The sequence below is a fragment of the Tamandua tetradactyla genome, chromosome 2 (assembly GCF_023851605.1).
Source record: "Tamandua tetradactyla isolate mTamTet1 chromosome 2, mTamTet1.pri, whole genome shotgun sequence".
Classification (NCBI taxonomy): domain Eukaryota; kingdom Metazoa; phylum Chordata; class Mammalia; order Pilosa; family Myrmecophagidae; genus Tamandua; species Tamandua tetradactyla.
Genome location: NC_135328.1, coordinates 75,298,372 through 75,310,006, shown reverse-complemented (window position 1 = coordinate 75,310,006; position 11,635 = coordinate 75,298,372). Strand labels below are relative to the sequence as shown.

The 11,635-nt window shown below is 39.8% G+C and overlaps 1 pseudogene; it reads right to left on the bottom strand.

Moving 5' to 3' along the window:
• Positions 1-918, bottom strand: LOC143656472 (polypeptide N-acetylgalactosaminyltransferase 1 pseudogene; annotated as a pseudogene).
• Positions 919-11,635: the final 10,717 nt, after the last annotated feature.

The following is an 11,635-nucleotide window of genomic DNA, read 5'->3' as shown; positions in this document are numbered from 1 at the left end:
TAAAAATTCCAACTTTTTATTTCTCTGTTCTAGTCATGTAATGCACACACTAATTTGTTTCCTTATTATGGATTTCTCCTAAAGAGAAATAGTGACATGGAATTTGAGAATCAGGATAAATATCCTCCAGGTACCAAGAGGAAGGTCTGCATTGTAACTTTGGACTTGGACCAAGACTTGATGATATATCTCCATAATCTACCTTTATAACACCTGGGCAAATTATGTAGAAGAAATTCTTGAATTCATCCATCCAAACTCTTCAAGTCGTCTGTTGTTTTTATTGATAGTCTTCCCTGGGCCTCCTGGAAATGTGTAAGGTGTAGCTTTACGAAACACATGTCCAACATGTGAACAGGTACCAATTTCCAAACTACCTCCACACTGCCAATCCTAGAAGACATTTCTAGGTCTTCTTCTCCCCAACTGTTCCAGCATCACATGTTCCAATTTCCTGAAAGTAATCTCTGTTTATTGAAAAAGTCCTTGTGCTATTGCTGGTTTTCTAACAAGAGAAGTCTAATCACCTTTCCTCCTGTTCGTTTCTCTTTGGGGAACAGGATACCAGCGAAAAGTGAGCTTCCAGTTGAATCCACCCTAGGTCATGTCAGAACCCGCCGTGGACTCCACAGTATCATCACTGATCACATCAGCAACTGGACATGCCCCTGGTTTCCTGTCGTATTTGATCCTGGCTAAGAGAGGCTCCAGCCATGCCACTACCTGTTCACAAGACAATCTAAGAAGGTGACCTTCAGACACAGCAGTGCCTTTCCATCAAGCTCTGCTCACCCCAGAACTTTGCTCCATTCGAATTACATGAACTGGTATTTTTAATTTCTTCACAGAACTCTCTAGAGGTCTTTTCAAAAAGTCTCTCTCACTGGCATTATCCACCAGAACAATTTCTTCTAACATATCCAAGAGCACCCAAATCAAGGAGGTGGCTAAGACCACCTTGAAATGTGCAAATTTTCTCTTGGCACTTTAAGACAAAGGCAAAATTTTAAAATGTGTATATACATATCTAAATATACAAATGTCATGAAAATCATTCCAATCCAGTTTCATCAGAAAATATGTTCATAACCGGGGTCCGTGCGTGGCGGCGGCGAGGGTGCTGGGCCCGCAGGGGCTGCGGCGGCAGGTCCCGCGGGCGCCCCCCTCCGGCCGCCTTCCGCCCCGCAGCCTCCTCGCCCACTGGCGGCGGCTCCCCCCGCGCGCAAAGGGGCCGACGCGGGACCCGCCCCGCCCCCGCCACGGCGCCAGGCCTCCGCGGGCTCGGCGCGCTCCTCGGGGCCGCAGCGCACGTCGCCGCCACCGCGCTGTCGGGGCTATTTGACCTTTGCCTCCTCACTGTACACGGAAATGTTACTTGTACCCATTTGCGCCGGGATGCCCTTAAGCTATGTTGTGATGTGCTTATAACAACATATGGGACAATTAAAGACAAGGCCTGTGAGCCACTCCCATAATGGAGACAAGTCAGCTATGGAAACTGGAAAGAAGTCTACCTGAGATGATCTGCCTGCATTCCTTTAATTCCGATTAAAAAAAAAAGGTTTATTTCTAATTTCGTCTTTGTGTGACATTGAACACCTGTGTGAAGGTAATGCCCTCTTCAAATGAATAACATCTCTTAGCCCCTGAGATAGCTAACCTCTCACACATTAATTAATGGCCATTCAATCTGCAAGCCACTCTCTGTTGAATGTCAACTGGTGTGACTAAATCCATGAAGTCGGATCATCTTTGTGGTCAGTGGAAAAAAGAGGGGGGGATGGAGAAGAGGGAGGGAGGGAGGGAGGGACAGAGGGAAGAACGGAGAGACTGATGGAGGGAGAGGAAGAAGGAGGAGTCGGAGGAGAGGGATGAGGAAGGTAAGGGAAAAGAACTGGGAGGGAAATGTAAGTAAGAAAAAAAATTCCTGATCTTTCAAAGCTGAAAAGTAATCTTAAGCAACAGCCTGTTTTAAAGATCTACTGCCTCCTTTGAGAGTTATCTGCGGTTTCAACAGTCTCACCCACCTGCTGCATTGAAACCCGTCACTCTATATAACACCCCAGAACTCTGGTGGTGTCGTTAATTGTGTCATTTTGTCGTTTCATAAGGGTAATGTCACTTCCTCTTTCTTAATTTTCAACATTTACTTTCTTTTTAGCTTTGTATGTTACTTCTCCATGGCTGCTTACTTTTACATTCCAGGAATATTAAAAGTGAGCACGATATTCGGACGGACACTTCGAAAATGGCGTCTTTTATTTTCATTTCGTTTCCACTTCCCTTTCTGCAACAAACCTCAAAGTGAAATTGGAAACCTTACAGGAGCATTAGGAAAACATTTAATCAGTGCAGAGACAAATACCAAAGAAGAGGGGACAATTTTTATGTTATGCAAAACAATGTGAAAGAACAAATGGATGACTTGGTCATTATTTTGATGCGGTTAGAATAATGGATTGGGCTGGACAACATCTCTCCCATAAAGCAGCAATGAAGCCCGGTGCACACATTCTAACTGCCCAGACATCTCAACATTAGTGATGGTTGCAAATTTGCTCCTCCTGAGGGCAGATTTAATCATCTTGGTATAGTCTGGGCTTAGTGCAATTATGGGCAGTTCAGTATTTTTATCAATTAAGTGGAATAAAGAAAACTAAATTTGGCAAACTGAGTTTCGCAAAGCTATTTAAGGTATATGGACTTAATATAATAGAGAACTCTTCTCCTTTTGAAGAGAAGAGGGGGTCAGACTTATTGTGCACCTGAAAAAAGAGTATGTCACTATTGACCACTCTGAGCCATTCATATGCATACAAACTATATTGTGATGCATGAATTAAGGAAGAAACTTGGGAGATTGAAAAATATCAGCTCTATGCACAGCAATTCCATTCCCCACACCTACATCACAAAATACAGGATTGTCTCAAGGGTTCTAGGGACGGTATGCTGATACGTTCCTTACTTTCAAGGGATGATTCAAAGAGGTCTGTGGGTGTTGTAAGACACTAAACAAAATACTGAAAGTCTACGCTGTGAGGAGGGGGTGCACTGCATTTATGGAAATGGTGAAATGAGGGGATGCTTTGAGACGGGTTGTAATAACAGTGCACTTGAGTGTATCTCTTTGAAATTAGAAAAAAATTATCCAGAAAACCCATAGGACTTTTCCCATCCTACTGAATCACACAACTGTACACACACACACACACGCACAAACACATGTACGCACATCTAATTCCCCTTTGCGTGGCTTCATTATCCACTTAAAGTGGAGGCGAAGATACCTCAGCTAGAAAATGGGGGTAAGGATAAACCATGTTCTCCTCTTGTTCCTAGATCTACAAACATTGATCAACTATAACAGCAAACCTACAAAATCTCATGCCCTATTCAAGGTTCCATGCACTTACGGTGTTCATTAAACTGTCCACATAAGTTATATTAGGAAATGCACTAGTCAAAATATAAATTTTGTACCAAGCATTTTTCGCTTCAGTCTCACATGTAAGTTAAAGTTTTAAAATATGAATTACCATCTATTTTCAACACCCTGCAATATTGACATTCCGTTGTTCTTCCTCATGCTAAAATATTTTTTACTTTGTACATTTAGTCACTATCATTGTATACTCTAGGCATTCCTAGATTATCCGATCTCAGTCTTTATTGTCTGTCTTTCCTTCTGGTTTCATTTGTGCCCCCAGGCCTCCTCCCTCTACCATTCTCACATTCAGCTTCATTCGGTGTACTAACATTACTGTACTACCATTATGAAGTATTATATTATCCATTTCTGAATTTTTGCAATCAGTCCTGTTGTACAACCTGTATCCGTCCAGCTCCAAACCCAATATCTTCCATCTTTCCATCTCCTGATGGCCTCTGTTCTTAACTGAAATTCTCTAAGTTTTCTTGTTTTAAGTTACAGTACCCAGAATCTTAGTCACTAATTTACTCTTTAAATAGTATTTCCCAATTATTTTTATCCATCTTATTTTTCTATGTTATTTTTAGAAAAAAATATGATTATTTAGAAAAAATAATATTGTGCTAAAATTCAATAATGCATCATGTTTCTCCTCACCTTTTTATAGACTTCTAGAAATTGTTCTTGAATGTTTCATTTTATTTTAATTTGAGTTCCATGACTTTTATAATATAATTATGTATTATATTTGTTTCCTTTATATCTTGACACACTATTTTTCAAATTTAACACGTTTTAATTCAATTTTTATGACTATTACTCAGTATCAATTTCTCGTTAATAGTAATATCAATGTAGGGGTCACAGCCTCTACATCTTTCCCTCTTATAGTCTTGCTCTATCTCTGTCCATCATTTGCTTTTATTTTTTATTATTTGATATTAGTCATTTCCCACTACTGAGAGTAATTATGGGGTTGTTTATTAAATGAATCAAGAGGTTTCCTTTTACTAGGGATGTTTAAGCAGTTTATGTTTAATATCTTACTGTATTGTTTATGGTTCTCATTTTATTGATTTATGCTTTGCTGTTATGTTACCTTTATTTGTGTTTGACATTTCTCATATCCCCTTCAATTCTACAAGTGTCCTTAATTTAAAGATAATATATTTTAAAAATCAACTGAAATTATCTCCTAATTTTTTAGTTAAAAATATCACCGAATTTAACTCATTCCATGGCTCAATGCTAGTTCCTTCTGGAATTGTACTTTTAGTCAGCCTGGCCTAAAGACACGATATCTGTCCAGCAGACGTGATATGAATAGATATAGCTGGGAATGTATTTTCATATATAAACAGGTGAGAAGCTTGAATAAGTTAGTGACAACAGTTCAAAAAATGGTAAAGAAAGGCCCAATTTTGTCTCTGAAGGTTGATTTCCTCAGATTCTTGGAACGTATGTACAGAACAGTGACACCCATGAAAATGGCAAAGTAAAATCCCCATAAAAATTGTCTCTCCATAAATGCAACAACAACAAAAAGAAACCTGGCAAAAATAGTCAACGTCTACTTTTTCAGAAATCTGGAAATTAACCAAAGACTTACAAAAACCTGAGAGCATGTATTCAAGTAAAGCAGCTGGATCTCAGTAAACAACAGCGAGAGTTGTAGCATTTAACTTTCCCTAGTCCTCTCCCCAACACCCAAGCACAATAGGAGCCTTGAAGAGTAGCAGACTACATCCCGGGTACTGGAGGCAGCAGAACAGAGCTAGAATGCCTTCACACCCTCTTTCCCAATGATTGGTATTATTTGACCTGTCAGGTGCAAAGAGCCCACTGGAAAGGATTATCTTTATTTTACCTATCAAAGAACTCAACCAATGCTAAGAACTTCTCCCTGAAGAGCATTTCTCAAAAACACTTACAGGCAAGTGTTTTAATGTATTGTCTACCTGAGGCAATGGGTAACAGAAACAGGAGGGCCAAACAATATCCAGTCTAAAAGCTTAGAAGAAAAAGCGGAGAAAGAAGATGTCCATAGGGGTCTGAAAAACTTGATCATGTTCTTGGTAATCTAGAAGGGTATGCATAGTTGTAGAACTGTGCAAATGCTCCCAGAAGACCTGAAAATGGCCCAATCTCCTACTGTGGCTGATCTTAGGGCTGGACATAAGCAGGAAGTGAAGACCAAGGCAAAGTTGTAAGTGGCCTGCCTGAGTAATGAAGGTGTGCACCAACATGCACACACACACACACACACACACACACACACACACACACACACACACACACACACACACACACACACACACAACTTCTTGGAAAGACCAACAGATGCATTGTTTCCATGGAGATGTGTCTCCACCCATTCCAAGTGGGGTTGCTTACTAAAGAGGGAACCATTTTGGAAAAAGCCTTAGAGCCAACAGAACCAAAAAAGTCCACTCAACCAGAGACCTTTGGAGATGAGGAAGGAAAATGCCCCCAGGGGAGCTTCTTGAAACAAGAATCTGGGAGAGAAAGTCAGCAGATTTTGCCATGTTCCTTTCCAGCTGAAAGAGGTATTCTGGACCCATCAATCTTCTTGAGTCAAGGAATTTTTCCCTGGCTGTCTTAATTTGGACACTCTTATAACCTTGCCTTAATTTAGACATTTTCAAGTCTTACAACTGTAAACTTGCAACTTATTAAATTCCCTTTTAAAAAGCTGTTCTGTTTCTGGTATATCGCAATCTGGCAACTAGCAACTGAATGATTTTGGTACCAGAGAGGTGGGGTGTTGCTGCAGCTCACAATTATCAGAATATGGGAACAACTTTTTAAATGGATAAAGGGAAGAGTCTGCAGGAGTTGTCAGAAGCTTAATAGAGAAAGCCGAGAATGCTTTGAAGGGACTGGTTATAGAATGTGGAGTCTAAAGATGCATCTGATAAGGCCTTAGACAGAAATGATGAAGATGACATTGAAAACTGGAAGGAAGACATTCTTTGTACGTGGAAAGCAGACTTTGAGAGTAATGAACTTGAATATTTAGGAGAAGAAATTTCCAATGAAAATGTGCCAAATGCAGTGGTTTCTCCTTGCAGCTTATAGTAAAATGTGAGAGGAAAGAGATAAGTTGAGAACTGAACTCTTGGGTACAAAGACACCAGAAATTGTCAATCTGGAAAATTGTGGGTTTCCAGAAGGGGAGACCCCAGAGAGTAGTGCCCCACATGAGGATCTGACCAAACACAGAAGCAGTCAGCCATTACAGGACAAAGGAAGATTTGAGATGGAGTTATCCAGAAAGGATTACTGAAAGTCCTTTTGTCTGAGGGCTAATCCCCTATTGCATAGGAACCAACCAGAGTGTTATGGGACCTGTATAAATGGAACTACTGCAAGTCTGGACTAAAGGGGAGTGAAAATGGAAAAACTAAAGGAAAAATATCTTCAGGGGCAGAACCATGGAAGCTAAGGACTGAAGTCAAGAACCCTAAGGCTAGGAGAGCAGACCCATGCATGCATTTGGAGGGGGGAGTTTGCTCCGAAGGCAGAGGCTACACCTTCCAACTCACTGTTCAGGAAGAGTTGAGCCCAGAATTTGGAGAGTTATATCTTAGCTGCTATGTTAGTCAGAATAGCAGAGTGTTTTTCTTAGTGATAATTTCTAATACACTCTCCCTTTTTCTAACTGAGGTGTGCTGGTTTGAAACCATTACCTATCCCAGAAAACTCATGTCCTTTATTCTAATCTTGTGGGTACAGATATATGGTTAGGTGAGACCTTGAAATTAGGTTGTTTCTATGGAGATGTGACCCCACCCATTCAAAGTGGGTCTTGATCTGTTTACTGGATTCTTTAAAGAGGGAGATATTTTGGAGCAAGCACAGAGACTAGGAGACAAAAAAAAAAAATGCCTCGAGCAATTAAGAGATGAATCCAGAGTTTGCCCAGGAGAACCTAAAAGAGGATCCACAGATGCTTAGAGATAGAAACACCCCAAAGATGCCCAGAAACGACCCACAAGGCACAGAGAGGAAATTACTGGAATCTGAAGCTGAAAGCCACAACCCAGGAGCAAGGACCAGCCAAGAACAAACAGGGTCTTCCACCTGAAAAGGGAATGACATAAATGGCAGATTTTCTTCAGAGTCCAGCTATCCTCTTTTTGATGTCTTAATTCACACGTTTTCATGCTTTAGAACTGTAAATTCGTAATCTAATAAACACTCTTTGTAAAAGCCAATCCATCTTTGGTATATTGCATTCTGACTGCTTTAGCAAACCAAAACAGGAGGGATGGATAGATGAGAAGGAGGCCAGCCAAAAGGGGGAAGGAAATAAGAATAATTCAAGGACAAACAGTGGTACTACAGAAGAAATAGGTTAAGAACCCATGTTACCAATATTAAATCCTTTAATCCATGAACATGAGATGATTTTCCATTGATTTCATTCTTCTTTAATCACTTTTAACAGTAGTTCATAGTTTTTGGAGGACAAGTCTTTCACATCTATGATAGTTAATTTCATGTGTCACCTTGACTAGATCAATGTGCCAATGGTTTGGACAAACAAGCACTGACCTGACTGCTTCTGTGAAGCTATTAAAGACACTATCAATTTATCACAACTATGGCTGATTACATCTATAATGAACAAAGAAGAATGCTGTGGCAATGGGAGAAGCCCTTTACAATCAGTTGAGGGGCTTAAGAGGAGAACTGATGATTTCAGCAATAAAAAGGAGAATTTCTATCTCTACTTCAGCCAGCCAGCTTCTCTGAGGGATTCATCAAAGCCTTCTTCGCCAAAATCCCAATTCATGTACTGCCCTATGGAATTTGGGCATGTCTATCCCTACAGTCATGTGAGCTCAGTCTTATAAGGAACCTTTAATATTTACATAAATATATCCTGAAGCTTCTATTTCTGTGAAGAATGTTGACCAATGCAACACCCTTGGGTCAATGTATTACTAGATATTTTCACAGATACAATTGTAAATGGAATTGTTTCATTATTTTCATTTCAGATTGCTGGTGTATAGAAAAACAAGCAATTCTGTACAATGATCTAATATTCAACAATTCTGCTGAATTCATTTATTGCTGCTAGGAGCTTTCTTGTGGATTCTTTGAAATGCTCTATATTTAAGATAATGACTTTTCACAACAGAAATAGTATTACTTTTTTCTTTCCATTTTGAAAAGCTTACATCTTTCACATTTTTGCTCAATTTCAATGAATTATATTAGAATACCAACCCCTATCTCTTGATATTGAGGGATTCCATACCCAGATCTGACGAATGATAGTTGTCTTCCAAGTATTTTCCCGTCTAAACAGAATTTGACTACATCATGATGCCACACACTAGTCAGAACGCAGGTTCACACTGCATACCAATGAGGTTGAGTCTAGGATGCGATGACGTCTCCTCATTCTCTCCACTTTTCAGAGATACACCACTAGCTGCCCTTTCTTCTCCTTATGCCACCTGCCTAGAAGAGTAGACAACTAGAAAGCACGTGTAAAATTTTATTCAACTTTGTGTCCCTGGCACCTAATTCCATGCTTAGTATGTAGTATATAGAAGGAGCTCGAACACTCTTTATAAGGTGAAAACTAGTAAAATGGTAGAAATGCCACCAATAATTTCTAGGTAAATTTGAGAGTCAAATAAATACTGAATATAAAACCATCGTAGAAAATAAAACACATTATAATCTAATTTTTTATTATAGGATATATCACTCAATTTTATGCTTGAAATATTTAGAATACAGAATAAAGACGTGAAAATATTCAGGGTCTGGTCATGTGAGGCTCCCTCTCACTTCCTTGGGTCTCTCCCACACTCTCCAGGGGCCACAGTTTAGAAGTAGAGTAAACTTCCCTTGGCTCACTCAGTTCTTCAATTGCACATGAAGTATCACTCATGTTGCAGGCACAAAGCAGAGGACGGGGTCCAGACCTTGGGCTCTTCTCCATGGAGCTCTTCTTTCTACAGCTCAGTTATGTCCTGGGGAATCAGATTCAAATACCTACTCATGATGCCCATCATAGTATGACTGGTGCTGGGGATTCCTACTCTCTCTTCATTCAGGTGCTTTGCCTGGGTTTATTTTGTGAGCAAGGTTTTGGTCAATCTTTATATTAACAAAGGGTATGAAGCAAAAAAATTTCTTCAAATGGCACTTATTTCCCATAGCTCAAAAATTGGCAGTAGAGTCTTGTCTAAAATATAACATTAAACATTTTTATTGGAAGATAAATACTTAAATTTTGAGAACAGCACAAATATATCAATGAATACGTAAATAAAAATAATAAAATTTTGTTCGGTTACAGCAAATGGAAAATGCATTTCTTTGTTTTTAATGGTTTATGAATCCATCAAAAGTGCCGTGATTTATTTTCAATCAGACATAAAAACAGCGATGCAGTTTGCACTCTCAGGCTTGGAAAGAGCAAAGTGGTTTACCAGATGAACTTTTTGGGAATCAACATATCCATTAATACAGAGGTTTCTGTTATTAATTAACAGAGCTTGTTAATGAAAAGAAAGCATCTTCTGATTTTAACATGAACCAACTCCCAAGAAACTGTACTGCTTCTCTTTCAGATACCTCTTGATTCCTTGGAAATGCCTCCTCACACCCAGTCTGGAATTCTCACTTCCCAGGGCTGTCTGATCTTCCTTCATTTCCTTCACCAAACATGTCTCCAGGACATCCAGGTGCTGATGAAATCCAAACAGAAATGTGTTCAGCAAGGTCTCATCCCAGGACACAAAAGAACCACTTATGATGAAAAAGTTGAAGTTTGTTGAAGAAGTACATGCAGGAGAGGGGTGGTAGCTTCTTCTCAACTGGGTCCCATCACCAGTATGAAAAGAAATCAGGAGCAATTCTTGTCCTTCAGACATGACAGGAGGGAGCTTCTCTGCATTTGACTCATCACTGTGAAGGGTTCCCAACAGCCATGGCTTCCAGCAGGGCAGCACATGGGGAAGGGGCAGAGTCTCAGCAGAGCCATCAGCACAGAGCCTAGGGGCGCCCCTGGGGAGCTGGTAACTCTGCAGAGCTGCCTAGAGAGGGAGTCTCACCTCAGCACTTTGTGGGGACATTTGATGCTCACAGCACACAAAATTTCATTTTCTGGGTTTTCCATTTTATTCTTTAGTTTCCCTTTCTACTCTTTTGTGTGCAGGGGGGTGGGGGGTGGGTGTGAATTCAACTAAAAAAATGAACATTCTTGACATATGTACCTGATGGGGGACTCAAAACCAAGAAGTGCCAGTGCAGAACCCGCCACTGCTTTAAATATTTTTTCACATCTTCTTGATTGTTACAGAGAAGAAAAGTCCAGGCAATCTTATAGAAGGGGGTTTGTGGGAACTGCAGTGTTACCCAGAGCTTTTCATGACGTCTCCTCATTGCATCTGTAAAGATTTCTTTTATAATACTAATAGTAATGGCCATATTTCATTATACACAGGCTCTCAGCAAAGTTTTTCACATAAATTCATTGAATCATCACAGTTTCCCTTTGAGATAAAGATATCAGAGTCATTTATATGTTACAGGTAGAGAAACAGAAAATTCTGAGAGGGTATTGACCTAGACAAATGTCATGATTTATTCATAATTGGTGGTGAACCCTACACGATCCTCCCCCCACCTTAACTCTTTAGCCTTAAGCCTTTAGCTGCTCTCTGCACACTGGTAATGAAGTCATCACCCTAACTAGTTGATTGACTTCTGATCTCTCACTGGACTGTGAGCTCCCTGAGGGCAGTAACACTGTCCCTAGATTCTAGAGCAGTGTCTGTCACAGGAGCAGACAGAAGAGTCTCTGCCCCACAGCAAGTACAAAAAGGAGTAAATATTCCAAAAAAATTCATAACATAGCATTAAAGAACTCTGTTGGAAATATGAAGGATTCTGAAAACAATTTATTAATAAAAATAAATATAAAATGGACATTTTGAAACTTCTTGTTAATTTCTGAAAATATCTCATGTGGGAAAAGGCAGTTTCAAAGATCCATTTAAGCCCCAAAAGTAGCATTCCTTCTTTGAAAGACAGAATTGGAAATCAGTAGGTGTTAAGTGAGCTCTATTCTACCTTAAGTATTCTGGTCTATCTAGAAAGAGGGAATGATGCTTCCAGTAAATAGAAAAAATGGGAATTAGTGGATAAGAA